The sequence below is a fragment of the Ovis canadensis genome, chromosome 26 (assembly GCF_042477335.2).
Source record: "Ovis canadensis isolate MfBH-ARS-UI-01 breed Bighorn chromosome 26, ARS-UI_OviCan_v2, whole genome shotgun sequence".
NCBI lineage: Eukaryota > Metazoa > Chordata > Mammalia > Artiodactyla > Bovidae > Ovis > Ovis canadensis.
The window spans coordinates 20,075,963-20,094,212 of record NC_091270.1 but is presented as its reverse complement, the minus strand read 5'-3'; the positions used below and the strand labels follow the sequence as shown (position 1 = coordinate 20,094,212).

General features: G+C 38.5%; 1 protein-coding gene across 1 annotated transcript in view; it reads left to right on the top strand.

Moving 5' to 3' along the window:
- CSMD1 (CUB and Sushi multiple domains 1) overlaps positions 1–18,250 on the top strand; it is a 2,061,903-nt gene that overhangs the window by 492,245 nt on the left and 1,551,408 nt on the right. The gene's annotated exons all lie outside the window — the stretch shown is intronic.

The window sequence follows — 18,250 nt, the reverse complement described above, 5'->3', positions numbered from 1 at the left end:
CTGGTAGTGTGTAAATGTGTTTTAATTTAAAAAAAAAAAGACACAAAGGAATAAAACCAAGAAATATATAGGAGGAATGAAAACCAAGAAGACGCTTAAAGAGAGTGAAGACTGTATGGTTTAATTTGACTAAAGAGTTTGCAGAGACACAGCTGTGAAAATCCCCAGTGGGCCCAGACAGGGGACAGCTTGTGTCCTCAGGAGAAGGAGTTTGCCTGGTACTTGGTTGACAATATGAAGTTCCTGAGGACTCTTGGGGAAAACAAAACTGGTGGTGGGTCAACAACTAGAGTGTAGTAACTTCAGTATGGAATAGATTAGAGATGCACAAGATGACCGAGGATGACTGAAGCCTTGGCTGACCTAAATACTTGTTTCTACATTAGTTAAAACTTGACCAAGGTTAATGACCAAGTAAACAGGGAGCATGACATAAAAGCTGGGAAATTGTTGGTTAGCAGTTACGGTAAGTACCTGTTAAATGAATCTGGAGGGTGAAAGAGAGGAAGAAAGGAGCCAAATAGAAGTTTGACTTCCCACTTGGCAAACCAGGAGGGGGAGTCCTGCCAGGTGTTACTCTGGAGCCCTGCAGTGTCTGCAAGGGACACCTGAGTGATGGCAGCCGTTAGGGCGGGTAGACGGAACTAGAAGCCAGCTCCGAAACCTTGGCATTTGTAGCCCACGTCCTGAGGCAGAAGTTGACCCAGAAAAGATTTTCAGAAAAGTAATCCACTCTCTGTTTTTGAATCATGGCCATTTCAATTTTGAGTAGTGAAACCCTAAGCCTCATGTGGAGGAAACCCGAATGAAAGCATCCTAAAATGCTTGGTGAATTAAATGACTAAATAAAAAACCATTTTTCCTGGAACACCTCAATAATGCAGTCAAAGAGTGACCTTGTTCTTTCCTGTAACAGTCTTATTAGCATCATTCTCAGTGATTTAATCATTATATTTGTTCTGTCCTTATGGTTTATCAACTCACCTTTCCTTCCTTCTCTTAACTCTGGAAGGCAGTGTAATGTTAAAATCTTTACAGTTTCCTAAATATCATGTTGGCTCATTTTGCACAACTAACAAAATTGGGGTTTCATTCATGGAAAATGTGCAGGGAAAAGATGGGAGAAGCTATTTCCTTTTTTTTTTTTCGCACAGTTTTAAAGATGACTTGTTTGGAAGACTTTTGAAGTAAATATCTCATGAATGAAATGATTGTTCTGTAAAAAGCATACTTCAGAAACATTACTGCTGATCCATGGGCTTATTGAAAGAAATTTGGAAGTCCATTTAGTCCAAAAATGTCTCAAATGATATATTTTACACTCCACATATGGATACTACCTTCCAGAAATATCGCCTGTGAAAGTGTAATGTCATATTTAACATCAGGTGACTTATGGCCCTGGCCAACCTCAAGTGCAGAAACACTGCAGAATAATTCAAATCACATGCTAATTCACAGAAAATCCATTTTTAGCTTCTTCCAAAAAATACACTAAGCTAAAGGTCATCATATAACATTTCTTAAGTGAAAACAAAATGCCAACATTTTTCTGACACCTGTCATTGGTGATAAAGGACAATGATGTCAGAAAAGGGAGAGTTTCTTTTATTTATTTTAGGTGAGTTTAGAATTGAAAAACCATAATTAGCTTTTTTTTCTTTTTTTTTGGCTGTACAAATAAGCTTTCTCTAGTCACATGAATTTTTAGATGAAAATATTACTTAAAAACAGAAAATTTGGAACTCACAGATGCACATTTGAAAATCATATGTATTCTGATTTATATACTCTATTAAATGTAGATATCATGTATATCTTCTAGTTAATAACCTGAGGTAGATAATTTTGAGACCCTGTGTCCTTATCTGTAGAATGGGAATGAAAATAGTAACTTTCCTCAACTTCTGGAAAGATGAACTGATAGGATTGTGTTCAGTGTCTAGCCCAGGGCAGGCAGGCATCAGGGAAGGGTTGTTCTTTCTGTCTTCATTTTGACATGTCTAGAAAACCTGAAGTCTGTCTAGATAGACTGTAATGTGTGTGCTCTTACAGTGGTAAGATAAGATACTGAACTCAGCAAGAGGGGATGGAGAAGAATAAGAACACTGAGGAAATGAAGAAACCAAATATAGGGAAGAGACCTCAAAATGCAGCCATCTCTAATTAAAGGTGACAGCAGAGCCATCAGATGCCTGTACCAAATGACCCACTATGGGGTCACAATAAACTGTGGAAAATTCTGAAAGAGATGGAAATACCAAACCACCTGACCTGCCTCTTGAGAAACCTGTATGCAGGTCAAGAAGCAGCAGTTAGAACTGGACATGGAACAACAGACTGGTTCCAAATAGGAAAAGGAGTATGTCAAGGCTGTATATTGTCACCCTGCTTATTTAACTTACATGCAGAGTACATTATGAGAAACGCTGAGCTAGAGGAAGCATAAGCTGGAATCAAGATTGCCAGGAGAAATATCAGTAACCTCAGATATGCAGATGGAACCACCTTTATGGCAGAAAGTAAAGAACTAAAGGGCCTCTTGATGAAAGAGAAAGAGGAGAGTGAAAAAATTGGCTTAAAGCTCAACATTCAGAAAACTAAAATCATGGCATTCAGTCCCATCACTTCATGGCAAATAGATGGAGAAACAGTGGAAACAGTGTCAGACTTTATTTTTTGGGGCTCCAGGATCACTGCAGATGGTGATTGCAGCCATGAAATTAAAAGACGCTTACTCCTTGGAAGGAAAGTTATGACCAACCTAGACAACATATTAAAAAGCAGAGACATTACTTTGTCAGCAAAGGTCCATCTAGTCAAGGCTATGGTTTTCCAGTGGTCGTGTATGGATGTAAGAGTTGGCCTATAAAGAAAGCTGAGTGCTGAAGAATTGATGCTTTGAACTGTGGTGTTGGAGAGACTCTTGAGAGTCTCTTGGACTGTAAGGAGATCCAACCAGTCCATTCTAAAGGAGATCAGTCTTGGGTGTTCATTGGAAGGACTGAAGTTGAAGCTGAAACTCCAGTACTTTGGCCACCTGATGCAAAGGGCTGACTCATTGGAAAAGACCCTGATGCTGGGAAATATTGAGGGCAGGAGGAGAAGGGGACAACAGAGGATGAGATGGTTGGATGGCATTACTGACTCAATGGACATGTGTTTGGGAGTTGGTAATGGACAGGGAGGCCTGGCGTGCTGTGGTTCATGGGGTCTCAAAGAGTTGGACATGACTGAGTGACTGAACTTAACTGAAGATTGATTGATTGAGACAGAGCAAAAACCTTCTTCAGCACTATTGGGAAAAAGAGGCAATCGACAGTTACGTTTCTGTTCAGTGACATGAGTCCAGTGAAAAGCTATGACTGAGCATGGTATCTAGCTAAGAGCACAGATGTTAAAAGCAAATCCATCTTGTCAAGGTCAGTTAGGGAAAGTAAGGCTTTTCTCACAGAGAATAATGAATAATGAGGAAATCAGCTTCTACAGCAGTTTGCAGAAGCACTGCTCTTGTTGGCATCATTCATGGCTCTGTTGGGTGGATAGAGCCTCAAAGACAGTGGCCCAGGTGACTCTTCAAGTCCACATAGCTCTTCTTTCCAGTTTTTTCATGACTTTGCTTAAGGATCAACACTTTTGTCTGAATGCAGTCTGATTAAATCCTCCAGCAACAATGAAAGTAAGTAAATCAACACCAAGCTTGAGATATTCATAGAATAGTGTAAGATAATGGTCCGTGAAGAGCCCATACCCTAAATTATTCAGCAGAACCTGACAATTGATTTTTTTTTAAGAGAAGTAAATAAAAAACTATTCTGAATCAGATAAAATGATTCTGGAACATGCAAGTATTAGCCACATACTAAATAATAAGAATATCATTAGTAATAACAATAATAACAGTAATCCTCAAACAGAAAAAAAGTGTAAGTGATATTACATTGGCCTCCAGAAAAAGGGTGAAATTTCTTAACGTAATTTTTTAAAAAAGAAACATTTATTGCATTGTAACAATAGCATTTATAAAGGATAAGCAAGGTACTGTATATTATGGCTTATTTTTTTAATTAATTATTTTAATTTTAATTGGAGGCTAATTACAGTATTGTGGTGGTTTTTGACATATCGATATGAATCAGTCATAGGTGCACGTGTGTCCCTGCTATCCTGAAACCCCCTCCCTGTTCTCTCCTCACCCTATCCATCTGGGTTGTCCCAAAGCACCAGCTTTGAGTTCCCTCTTTCATACATCAAACTTCCACTGGTCATCTATTTTGCATATGGTAATGTACATGTTTCAATGCTATTCTTTCAAAGCATCCCACCCTCACCTTCTCCCACATAGTTCAAAAGTCTGCTCTTCACATCTGTGTCTCTTTTGCTGTCTTACATATAGGTTCATCATGACCATCTTACTAAATTCCATATATATGCATTAATATACTGTATTGGTGTTTCTCTTTCTGATTTACTTCACTCTGCATAATAGGCTCCAGTTTCATCCATCTCATTAGAAATGACTCAAATGCATTCTTTTTTATAGATGAGTAATATTCTATTGTGTATATGTACCAAAACTTCCTTATCCTATCCGTTCATCTGTTGATGGACATCTAGGTTGCTTCCATGTCTTAGCTGTTGTAAACAGTGCTGCAGTGAACCTTGGGGTACACGTGTCTCTTTCAACTCTTGGTTCCTCAGTGTGTATGCCCAGCAGTGGGATTGCTGGGTTGTATGGCAGTTCTATTTCTAGGTTTTCAAGGAATCTCCACACTACTCTCCATAGTGGTTGTACTAGTCTGCATTCCCACCAACGATGTAAGAAGGTTCCCTTTTCTCCACACCCTCTTCAGCATTGATAGTAGACATTTTGTAGACAGCCATTCCAACCAGCGTGAGGTGGTACCTCATTGTGGTTTTGATTTTAATTTCTCTGAGAATGAGTGATGTTGAGCATCTTTTCATGTATTTGTTAGCTAACTGTATGTCTTCTTTGGAGAAATGTCTGTTTAGTTCTTTGGCCCACTTTTTCACTGGGTCATTTGTTTTTCTGGTATTGAGCTACATGAGCTGCTTGTATACTTAGAGACTAATGCTTTGTGAGTTGTTTCATTTGCTATCATTTTCTCCCATTCTGAAGGCAGCATTTTCTCCTTGCTTATAGTTTCTTTCATTATGAAAAAGCTTTTATGTTTAATTATATCTCATTTGTTTATTTTTGCTTTTATATCCATAACTCTGGGAGGTGGGTCATAGAGGATCTTGCTGTGAATTGTACCAGAGAGTGTTCTGCCTATATTTTCCTCTAAGAGATTTCTAGTTTCTGGTCTTACATTTAGATCTTTAATTTGTTTTGAGTTTATTTTTGTGTATGGTGTTGCAAAGTGTTCTAGTCTCATTCTTTTACAGGTGGTGGACCAGTTTTTCTAGCACCACTTGTTAAAGGGATGATCTTTTCTCCATTATATATTCTTGCCTCCTTTGTCAAAAATAAGGTGTCAATAGGTGCATGGATTTAACTCTGGGCTTTCTATTTTGTTCCATTGATCTATATTTCTGTCTTTGTGCCAGTATCATACTGAGTTGATGAATGTAGCTTTCTAGTATAGTCTGAAGTCAGGAAGGTTGATTTCTCCAGTTCCATTCTTCTTTATCAAGATAGCTTTGGCTATTCAAGGTTTTTTTGTGTGTTTTGATACAAATTGTGAAATTATTTGTTCTAGTTCTGTGAAAAATACAGTTGGTAGCTTGATAGGGATTCCATTGAATCTATAGATTGCTTTGGGTAGTAAACTCATTTTCACTATATTGATTCTTCCAATCCATGAACATGGTATATTTCTCCATCTATTTGTCATCTTTGATTTGTTTCATCAGTGTTTTATAGTGTTTGATATTAGGTCTTTTGTTTCTTTAGTTAAATCTATTCCTAAATATTTTAATATTTTTATTGCAGTGGTGAATGGGGTTGTTTCCTTAATTTCTCTTTCTGTTTTCTTATTGTTAGTATATGGGAATGCAATGGATTTCTGTGTATTAATTTTATATCCTGCCACTTTACTGTGTTCATTGATTAGCTCTAGTAATTTCTGGTGATGTCTTTAGATTTTCTGTGTAGAGGATTATGTCATCTGAAAATAGTGAGAGTTTTACTTCTTCTTTTCCAATCTGGATTCCTTTTATTTCTTTTTCTTCTCTGATTGCTGTGGCTAGGACTTCCAAAACTATGTTGAATAGTAGTGGTGAGAGTGGGCACCCTTGTCTTGTTCCTGATTTTAGAGGAAATGCTTTCAGTTTGTCACCATTGAAAATAATGTTTGTTGTGGGTTTGTTGTATATAGTTTTTATTATGTTGAGGGTATGTTCCTTTTATGCCTGCTTCTGGAGAATTTGGATCTAAATGGGTATTGCATTTTGTCAAGGGCTTTCTCTGCATCTATTGAGATAACCATATGGTTTTTATTTTTCAATTTGTTAATATGGTGTATCACATTGATTGATTTGCAAATGTTGAAGAATCCTTGCATCCCTGGGATAAAGCCCACTTGGTAATGATGTATGGTCTTTTTAATATGTTGTTGAATTCTGTTTGCTAGAATTTTGTTGAGGATTTTTGCATCTATGTTCATCAGTGTTATTGGCCTGTAGATTTCTTTGTATTTGGCATCTTAGTCTGGTTTTGGTATTAGGATGATGATGGCCTCACAGAATGAGTTTGGGAGTCTACCTTCCTCTGAAATTTTCTGGAAGATTTTGAGTAAGATAAGTGTTAACACTTCTCTAAATTTTTGGGAGAATTCACCTGTGAAGCCATCTGGTCCTGGACTTTTGTTTGTTGGAAGATTATTTTACTACAGTTTCAACTTCTGTGCTTGTGATGGGTCTGTCATGATTTTGTATTTCTTCCTGGTTCAGTTTTAGAAGGTTACTTTTTAAAAATTTCTTCCAAGTTGTCCATTTTATTGGCATGTAATTGCTTACAGTAGTCTCTTTTGTATTTCTGTGTTGTCTGTTGTGTTTCTCGATTTTCATTTCTAATTTTATTGATTTGATTTTTCTCCCTTTTATTCTTGGTGAAAGTGAAAGTGAAGTTGCTCAGTCATGTCCAACTCTTGTGACCCCATGGACTGTAATCTACCAGGGTCTCCATCCATGGGATTTTCCAGGCAAGAATACTGGACTGGGTTACCATTTCCTTCTCCAGGAGATCTTCCCGACCCAGGGATTGAACCTGGGTCTCCCACATTGTAGACAGATACTTCATTGTCTGAGCCACAGTTTGTTTGTCTGTTTTATTTATTATCTCAGAGAACCAGCTTTTGGTTTTGTTGATTTTTGCTAGTCTCTTTCATTTCTTTTCATTTACATCTGCTCTGATTTTTATTATTTATTCCTTCTACTAACTTTTGGGTTTCCTTTTCTTCTTTTTCTAATTGCTTTAGGTGTAAAGTTAGGTTGCTTATTTGATGTTTATCTTGTTTCTTGAGGTAGGGTTGTATTGCTTTGAACCACCCTCTTGGCCCTGCTTTTACTGAATCCTATAGGGTCTGGGTTGTTGTGTTCTCATTTTGTTTGGCTTCTATGCCTATTTTGACTTCCTTTTCTGTTTATTTTGTGATGTGATGGTTATTCAGAAGCATATTGTTTAGCCACCATATGTTTGTATTTTTTAATAGTTTTCCCCCTATAATTGACATCTAATTTTACCACATTTTGTTCAGAAAAGTTGCTTGAAATGATTTAAATTTCCTTTTAAATTTACCAAGACTAGATTTATGGCCCAGGATGTGATCTATTCTGGAGAATGTTCCATGTGCACTTGAGAAAAAGGTGAAGTCCATTGTTTTGGGGTGAAATGCCCTATAGATATCAATTAGGTCTAACTGGTCCATTGTACCATTTAAAGTTTGTGAAAGTTGCTCAGTTGTGTCTGACTCTTTGCGACCCCATAGACTACACAGTCCTTGGAATTCTCTGGGCCAGAATACAGGAGTGAGTACCCTTTCCCTTCTCGAGGGCATCTTTCCAACCCAAGGATCAAACCCAGGTCCCTCACATTGCAGGTGGATTCTTTACCAGCTGAGCCACAAGGGAAGCCTAAGACTATCTCTTCTGGAGTGAATCTTCCTGACCCTGGAATTGAATGGGGCTCTCCCACATTAAAGGCAGGTTCCTTACCAACTGAGCTATCAGGGAAGCCCTAATTTTTTGTTTGATTGACCTATCCATAGGTGTGAATGGGGTATTAATGTCCACCACTATTATTGTGTTACTGTCAATTTTCCTTTCATACTTGTTAGCATTAGCTTTATGTATTGAGGTGCTCCTATGTTGGATGCATATATATTGACAGTTGCTACATCTTCTTGAATTGATCCTTTGATCATTATTTAGTGTCCTTCTTTGTCTCTTTTTATGGTCTTTATTTCAAAGTTTGTTTTATCTGATAGGAGTATTGCTATTCCTGTTTTCTTTTGGTCTCCACTTGCATGAAATCTTTTTCCATCACTTCACTTTCAATATGTATGTGTCCCTAGGTTTGAGGTGGGTTTCTTGTAGACAGCATATAAAGGGATCTTGTTTTTGTATCCATTTGACCAGTCTTTGTCTTTTGGTTGGAGCATTTAACTCATTTACATTTAAGGTAATTATTGATAAGTATGATACATTTACCATTTACTGTGTTGGTTTGGGTTCATTTTTATAAGTCTTCTTTTGTGTTTCCTGTCTAGAGAAGTTCCTTTAGCATTTGCTGAAGAGCTGGTTTGGTGGTGCTGAGTTCTTTCAGCTTTTGCTTGTTTTTAAAGCTTTTGATTTTCCCTTCATACATGAATGGGATCCTTGCTGGGTAAAGTAATCTTACTTGTAGCTTTTTCTCTTTCATCACTGTAAGTATTCCCTGCCATTCCCTACTGGTCTGAAGAGTTTCTATTGAAAGATCAGCTGTTATCCTTATGAGGATCCTCTTGTGTATTATTTGTTACTTCTACTTTGCTGCTTTTAATATTTGCTCATTGTGTTTCATACTTGTGAGTTTGATTAATTTATGTCTTGGGGTATTTTGCCTTGGGTTTATCCTGCTTGAGGCTCTCTGGGTTTCTTGGACTTTGGTCGCTATTTCCTTCCCCATTTAAAGAAAATTTTCAGCTATTATCTCCTCATATATTTTCTCATGCCCTTTGTTTTTGTTGTCTTTTTCTGGGACATATGATTCAAATGTTGGGGCATTTAGCATTGTCCCAGAGGTCTCAGAGTTTGTCCTCATTACTTGTAATTCTTTTTTCCTCTCTGTTTCATTTAATTCAAAATTCTATCTTCCACCTCTCTTATCTTGTCTTTTGTCTCAGTTACTCTACTGTTGGTTCCCTCCAGAGTGCTTTTCATCTCAATTACTGCATTATTCATTGAATCTTCTTCATTTCTCCTAAGTGCTTGTTAAACATTTCTGCATCTTTTCAATCATTTCCAGTCTATTTATCTGTAACTCCATTTTGTTTTCAAGATTTTGGATCATCTTCACTATCATTATTCTGAATTCTTTTCCAGGTATACTCCCTATCTCCTCCTCTTTTCTTTGGATTGATGGGTTTTTAACATGTTTCTTCTCCTGCTGAACATTTTTCTGCCTTTTCATTTGTTTAGATTGCTGTGTTTGGGTGCTGTTTCTGCAGACTGGAAGTTCATAGCTCACCTTTATTGTGGAGTCTGATCCCTGTGGGTAAGGTTAGACTAGTGTCTTTTCAAGGTATCCTGGTTGGAGGAACTTGTGTCTGTGTTCTGGTGGATGGAGCTGGATCTCTTCTCCCTGGAATGCAATGAAATGTCCAGTAGTGAGTATTGGGTTGTCTATGGGTTTGGCATGGCTTTGGGCAGTCTATCTTTTTTTTTTTTTTTTGAGTCTGTGAATGATTTATTTACATTTGTATAAAGTACAGTTAAAATTGATATTTTTATCATTCAAAAAAATAAGACATTAAAATTGAAGACACGGGAGCAGATGAAAATTTATCTAAAACAGAGCAATAGTTTGTTATGTGAAAAATTATAAAAAACTTGAGAGACATATTGCTTTAATTAGCAAATTTTTATGTTGTTTTGCCCATGTTCTAAAATATAATATTTTTAAATATAGTACTTTAAAATGAATATCACTTTATTTTTTTTAATTTTAGTTTTTTATTTTTTAAAATTTAAAATCTTTAATTCTTACATGCATTCCCAAACATGAACCCCCCTTCCACCTCCCTCCCCATAACATCTTTCTGGGTCATCCCCATGCACCAGCCCCAAGCATGCTGCAACCTGCGTCAGACATAGACTGGCGATTCAATTCACTTGATAGTATACATGTTAGAATGTCATTCTCCCAAATCATCCCACCCTCTCCCTCTCCCTCTGAGTCCAAAAGTCCGTTATACACATCTGTGTCTCTTTCCCTGTCTTGCATACAGGGTCGTCATTGCCATCTTCCTAAATTCCATATATATGTGTTAGTATACTGTATTGGTGTTTTTCTTTCTGGCTTACTTCACTCTGTATAATCGGCTCCAGTTTCATCCATCTCATCAGAACTGATTCAAATGAATTCTTTTTAACTGCTGAGTAATACTCCATTGTGTATATGTACCACAGCTTTCTTATCCATTCATCTGCTGATGGACATCTAGGTTGTTTCCATGTCCTGGCTATTACAAACAGTGCTGCGATGAACATTGGGGTACATGTGTCTCTTTCAATTCTGGTTTCCTCGGTGTGTATGCCCAGAAGTGGGATTGCTGGGTCATAAGGTAGTTCTATTTGCAATTTTTTAAGGAATCTCCACACTGTTCTCCATAGTGGCTGTACTAGTTTGCATTCCCACCAACAGTGTAGGAGGGTTCCCTTTTCTCCACACCCTCTCCAGCATTTATTGCTTGCAGATTTTTGGATCGCAGCCATTCTGACTGGTGTGAAGTGGTACCTCATTGTGGTTTTGATTTGCATTTCTCTAATAATGAGTGATGTTGAGCATCTTTTCATGTGTTTGTTAGCCATCCGTATGACATATAGATCAATGGAACAAAACAGAAAGCCCAGAGATAAATCCACACACATATGGACACCTTATCTTTGACAAAGGAGGCAAGAATATACAATGGAGTAAAGACAATCTCTTTAACAAGTGGTGCTGGGAAAACTGGTCAACCACTTGTAAAAGAATGAAACTAGATCACTTTCTAACACCGCACACAAAAATAAACTCAAAATGGATTAAAGATCTAAATGTAAGATCAGAAACTATAATACTCCTAGAGGAGAACATAGGCAAAACACTCTCAGACATAAATCACAGCAGGATCCTCTATGATCCACCTGCCAGAATTCTGGAAATAAAAGCAAAAATAAACAAATGGGATCTAATTAACATTAAAAGCTTCTGCACAACAAAGGAAAATACAAGCAAGGTGAAAAGACAGCCTTCTGAATGGGAGAAAATAATAGCAAATGAAGCAACTGACAAACAACTAATCTCAAAAATATACAAGCAACTTATGCAGCTCAATTCCAGAAAAATAAATGACCCAATCAAAAAATGGGCCAAAGAACTAAATAGACATTTCTCCAAAGAAGACATACGGATGGCTGGCAGTCTATCTTTTAATGTTCAGGGTTGTGTTCCTGTTTTGCTGGAGAATTAGCATGGTGTGTCTTGCAGTAGAACTTGTTGGCTCTTGGGTGGAGCTTGGTTTCAGTTTAGACATGGTGGCTTTTGGGTTCAGTTCAGGCCAGTCGCTCAGTCGTGTCCGACTCTTTGTGACCCCATGAATCGGAGCACACCAGGCCTCCCTGTCCATCATAAACTCCCGGAGTTCACTCAGATTCACGTCCATTGAGTCAGTGATGCCATCCAGCCATCTCATCCTCTGTCGTCCCCTTCTCCTCCTGCCCCCAATCCCTCCCAGCATCAGGGTCTTTTCCAATGAGTCAACTCTTCGCATGAGGTGGCCAAAGTACTGGAGTTTCATCTTTAGCAACATTCCTTCCAAAGAAATCCCAGGGCTGATCTCCTTCAGAATGGACTGGTTGGATCTCCTTGCAGTCCAAAGGACTCTCAAGAGTCTTCTCCAACACCACAGTTCAAAAGCATCAATTCTTTGGCACTCAGCCTTCTTCACAGTCCAACCCTCATATCCATACGTGGCTACTGGAAAAACCATAGCCTTGACTAGACGGACATTAGTCGGCAAAGTAATGTCTCTGCTTCTGAATATACTATCTAGATTGGTCATAACTTTTCTTCCAAGGAGTAAGCGTCTTTTAATTTCATGGCTGCAGTCACCATCTGCAGTGATTTTGGAGACCCCAAAATAAAGTCTGACACTGTTTCCACTGTTTCCCCATCTATTTCCCATCAAGTGACGGGACTGGATGCCATGATCTTCGTTTTCTGAATGTTGAGCTTTAAGCCAACTTTTTCACTCTCCTCTTTCACTTTCATCAAGAGGCTTTTTAGTTCCTCTTCACTTTCTGCCATAAGGGTGGTGTCATCTGTGTATCTGAGGTGCTTGATATTTCTCCCAGCAATCTTGATTCCAGCTTGTGTTTCTTCCAGTCCAGCGTTTCTCATGATGTACTCTGCATAGAAGTTAAATAAGCAGGGTGACAATATACAGCCTTACATACTCCTTTTCCTATTTGGAACCAGTCTGTTGTTCCATGTCCAGTTCTAACTGTTGCTTCCTGACCTGCATACAGATTTCTCAAGAGGCAGGTCAGGTGGTCTGGTATTCCCATCTCTTTCAGAATTTTCCACAATTTATTGTGATCCACACAGTCAAAGGCTTTGGTATAGTCAATAAATTAGAAATAGATGTTTTTCTGGAACTCTCTTGCTTTTTCCATGATCCAGCAGATGTTGGCAATTTGATCTCTGGTTCCTCTGCCTTTTCTAAAACCAGCTTGAACATCAGGAAGTTCACGGTTCACGTGTTGCTGAAGCCTAGCTTGGAGAATTTTGAGCATTACTTTACTAGATCTTTTTTGTGCAATTCTTCTGTGTATTCTTGCCACCTCTTCTTAATATCTTCTGCTTCTGTTAGGTCCAGACCATTTCTGTCCTTTATCAAGCCCATCTTTGCATAAAATGTTTCCTTGGTATCTCTAATTTTCTTGAAGAGATCTCTAGTCTTTCCCATTCTGTTGTTTTCCTCTATTTCTTTGCATTGATCACTGAGAAGGCTTTCTTATCTCTTCTTGCTATTCTCTGGAACTCTGTATTCAGATGCTTATATCTTTCCTTTTGTCCTTTGCTTTTTGCCTCTCTTCTTTTCACAGCTATTTGTAAGGCCTCCCCAGAGGCCATTTTGCTTTTTTGCATTTCTTTTCCATGGGGATGGTCTTGATCCCTGTCTCTTGTACAATGTCATGAACCTCATTCCATAGTTCATCAAGCACTCTATCTATCAGGTCTAGCCTCTTAAATCTATTTCTCACTTCCATTGTATAATCAGAAGGGATTTGATTTAGATCATACCTGAATGTTCTAACAATTTTCCCTACTTTCTTCAATTACGTCTGAATTTGGTAATAAGGAGTTCATGATCTGAGCCACAGTCAGCTCCTGGTCTTGTTTTTGTTGAGTGTATAGAGCTTCTGCATCTTTGGCTGCAACGAATATAATCAATCTGATTTTGGTGTTGGGCATCTGGTGATGTCCATGTGTAGAGTCTTCTCTTGTGTTGTTGGAAGAGGGTGTTTGCTATGACCAGTGCATTTTCTTGGCAAAACTCTATTAGTCTTTGCCCTGCTTCATTCCGCATTCCAAGGCCAAATTTGCCTGTGACTCCAGGTATTTCTTGACTTCCTACTTTTGCATTCCAGTCCCCTGTAATGAAAAGGACATCTTTTTTAGGTGTTAATTCTAAAAGGTCTTGTAGGTCTTCATAGAACCGTTCAACTTCAGCTTCTTCAGTGTTACTGGTTGGGGCATAGATTTGGATTACCATGATATTGAATGGTTTGCCTTGGAAATAAACAGAGATCATTCTGTCGTTTTTGAGATTACAGCCAAGTACTGCATTTTGGACTCTTTTGTTGACTATGATGGCTATTCCATTTCTTCTGAGGAATTCCTGCTTGCAGTAGTAGATGTAATGGTCATCTGAGTTAAATTTCCCCAATTCCAGTCCATTTTAGTTTGCTGATTCCCAGAATGTCAGTGTTCACTCTTGTCATCCCCTGTTTGACCACTTCCAATTTGCCTTGATTCATGGACCTGACATTCCAGGTTCCTATGCAATATTGCTCTTTACAGCATCAGACCTTGCTTCTATCATCAGTCACATCCACCACTGGGCATTGTTTTTGCTTTGGCTCCATCCCTTCATTCTTTCTGGAGTTATTTCTCCACTGACCTCCAGTAGCATATTGGGCACCTACTGACCTGGGGAGTTCCTCTTTCAGTATCCTATCATTTTGCCTTTTCCTGCTGTTCATGGGGTTCTCAAGGCAAGAATACTGAAGTGGTTTGCCATTCCCTTCTCCAGTGGACCACATTCTGTCTCTTATCTATTAAAATTCCCTAGAGTCAGGAGTTCTCCTGTGTTCTCAATTTATGGAGTTAAGCCTTCTGCCTCTGGCTTTTGTTCCTTCTCTTATAGCAGTCTCAAGACTTCTGCATACATTCAGTATGAAGATAAAGCCCCTAGGTTAATGATGAAACAATTATCCACAGCCAGGAACACCCAGAGAGATTAACAAAGTTACACAGAGAAGAGAAGAGGGAGGAGGGAGATAGAGGTGATTGGGAGGAGAAGATGGGGAGTCAATAGGGACGAGAGCAGTCAGGACACTAATCAAATCCTGAAGTGCTCTCCACATCCTGGAACACCCAGAGAGATTCACAGAGTTATGTAGAGAAGAGGGAGGAAGGAGATAGTGGTGACCTGGAGGAGAAGGGGGTCAAAAGAGGAGAGAGCAATCAGGACAGTAATCAAATCCCAAAGTGAAAATGGATACTGAGGATTAGATTCGTAAAGGTACAAAATTGATAACAGATATTAAAAAGCAAAGATTAAAAACCTGGAGTAGAGGTTAGACTCTCAAAAATACAATATGGAAAATAAAAAACTAATCTGTCAGAAAAATTTTAAAAAAATATGGAATTTATTTAAAAAATGGGGTGTTTTTTGAAAGGTATTAGTAGGCTGTAAAAATGAAAGTTAAAGGAGTAATAGTGAAAGTGAAGTCTCTCAGTTGTGTCTTACTCTTTGCAACCCCATGGACTGTAGCCCACCAGGCTCCTCTGTCCATGGGATTCTCCAGGCAAGAATACTGGAGTGGTTTGCCATTTCCTTTTCCAGGGGATCTTCCTGACCCAGGGATTGAACCCAGGTCTCCCGCATTGCAGGCAGACACTTTAACCTCTGAGCCACCAGGGAAGCCCTAATAAAGAACTATTAAAAAAATAAAGAGTGAAAATATTAAAAATATATCTAGGAATTTCTCTGGAGCTGTTGTGGGCAGTGTGGGGTCAGTTCAGTGTCAGATAGTTCTTTGTTTGGGCTTGTACTTTTTCTCAAGGTCTGTAGGTATTTCTCAAATCCACAATCTCAGTATCAATTGCAGGGTTTTAATCTGTTGCACCTGTCACTTCCAGAGTGGTTCCCCCTTCTTTGATTGTTTTGGTTTCCTTTGTTTGCCAGCCTCTTCCGAGTCTAATTTCTGCCCTGACAAAAGAGGACAAAGGTGGCCACTTATTTAGGCTCACTTGTGTTGTGCAGAAGGAGGGGCACTGGAAACAAATACCGCTGGTATATGTGGGGAGTGCTCGTAGTAGATGGACCACACTGGGTTTGCCACAGCCCAAGGCAGCATGTACTTCTGGGTCCACACTGCTCAGGCTCCAGGGTGCTCCACAATGAGTATAAATGCTATAGAAAGGGCTACATTTTACTGTCAAAGGACTTCCTTTTTATAGTACATCATTGTGAATGTACTACAGTTTAATAAAGGGCCACTTTTTGTAGTATGATGTTATAAAAAGGAAGGTGAAATATCTTGATATATCACATTGTAATATTCAAGGTTTGTTATTAACTGAAAAAGACAGTGTAGTAGTGTTAGTTGCTCAGTCATGTGTGACTCTTTGCGAACCCATGGACTGTAGTCTACCAGGCTCTTCTGTCAGTGGGATTTTCCAGGCAAGAATACTGGAGTAGACTGCCATTCCCTTCTCCAGAGACAAGATGGAAATAATGTATATGGGATGAAACCACACATCTATGAAAGATGAGGGGATATGTATGTCTGGTTACATTTAAAATTGAAAGTATATAAATAAACACAAAAAAATATTCCCAAATCAGGACTTGAGCATATGTGATTTTGATATCTGAGGTGGGCCCTGGAACCAGACCCTGCGAATACAAGGAGATGGTCAGATGGAACTCTGGCTGTAGGGTGGTTACCTCTCCCTAAGCTCTCTTTTTCAAAGGTCAGCTGGATAGCACAGATGCTGACTTAGTGGCATACACCCACCCCCCTCATAAAACACTTTTTTTTTAAACTCTTTTCAAAATACTGTTAACAATACTGAGACTTTTCTTTACACATTTTAGAGATAAACCATTGATAAACCACTATTAGTGTGAATAGTGAAAGCTGTGCAGTTGTGTCCAACTCTTGGCAGACCCATGGACTTCTCCAGGCCAGAATACTGGAGTGGGTAGCCTTTCTCTTCTCCAAGGGATCTTCCCAACACAGGGATCAAACCCAGGTCTCCCGCATTGCAGGCAGATTCTTTACCAACTGAGCTACAAGGGAAGCCCAACAACACTGGAGTGGGTAGACTATCTCTTCTCCAGTGGATATTCCCAACCCAGGAATCGAACCAGGCTCTCCTTCAGTGCAGATGGATTCTTTACCAACTGAGCTATCAGGGAAGCCCAAAACCATCACATTTAATATAGTTAAAATCCAAGTCTTCCAATTTTTATTTAGTATAAGTACACAAGAGACAACTGCACAATTAAAGAAGTAAATTTAGAATCCCGTTACCTTTGAATAGGAAGAGTGGATTCATGACGAATTTCCCTTTTATTTTCAGGTCTATTTTATCTGATATGAGGATTGCTACTGCAGCTTTCTTTTGCATGCTATGTTTCTCCATCCTTTCACTTTCAGTCTATGTGTGTCTTTAGGTCTGAAGTGGGTTTCTTATAAACAGCACATACATGGGTCTTGTTTTTCTATCCATTCAGCCAGGCTGTGTCTTTGGGTTGGAGCATTTAATCCATTTACATTTAAAGTAATTATTGATATATATGTTCCTATTGCCATTTTCTTAATTATTTGGGGTTGATTTTGTAGCTCTTTTTTCATCTCTTGTATTTCTTGACTATATAAGTCCCTTTAACATTTGTTGTAAAGCTGGTTTGGTAGTACTGAATTCTCTTAACTTTTGCTTGTCTGAAAAGCTTTTTATTTCTCCATCAACTTTGAATGAGATCCTTGTTGGGTACTGTAATCTTAGTTGTAGATTTTTCCCTTTCAATACTTTAAATATATCCTGCCATTCCCTATGGCCTGCAGTGTTTCTGCTGAAAGATCAGCTGTTAAGCATATGGGTTTCCCTTGTATGTTACTTGATTTTCCCTTGTTGCTTTTTAATATTCTTTCTTTGTGTTTAGTCTTTGTTAGTTTGATTAGTACATGTCCTGGTGAGTTTCTCCTTGGGTTTATCCTGTATGGGACTCTTTGTGCCTCTTGGACTGATTTACTATTTCCTTTTCCAAGGTGGGGGAATTTTCAGCTGTAATCTCTTCAGAAATTTCCTCATACACTCTTTTTCTCTTCTTCTTCTGGGACCCCTATAATTTGAATGTTGGTGTGCTTGATATTGTCCCTGAGGTCTCTGAGACTATCCTCAATTTTTTTCATTCTTTTTACTTTATTCTGCTCTTCAGAAGTTATTTCCACTATTTTATCTTCCAGCTCACTGATTTGTTCTTCTGCTTCAGGTATTCTGCTATTGATTCCTTCTAGAGTATTTTTAATTTCAGTAATTGTGTTGTTAGTCTCTGTATGTTTATTCTTTAATGCTTCTAGTTCTTTGTTAATTGATTCTTGCATTTTCTCCATTTTGTTTGCAAGGCTTTTAATCACCTTTACTGTCATTATTCTGAGTTCTTTATCAGGTAGTTTGCCTATTTCCTCTTCATTTATTTGGACTTCTGTGTTTCTAGTTTGTGCCTTCATTTGTGTAGTATTT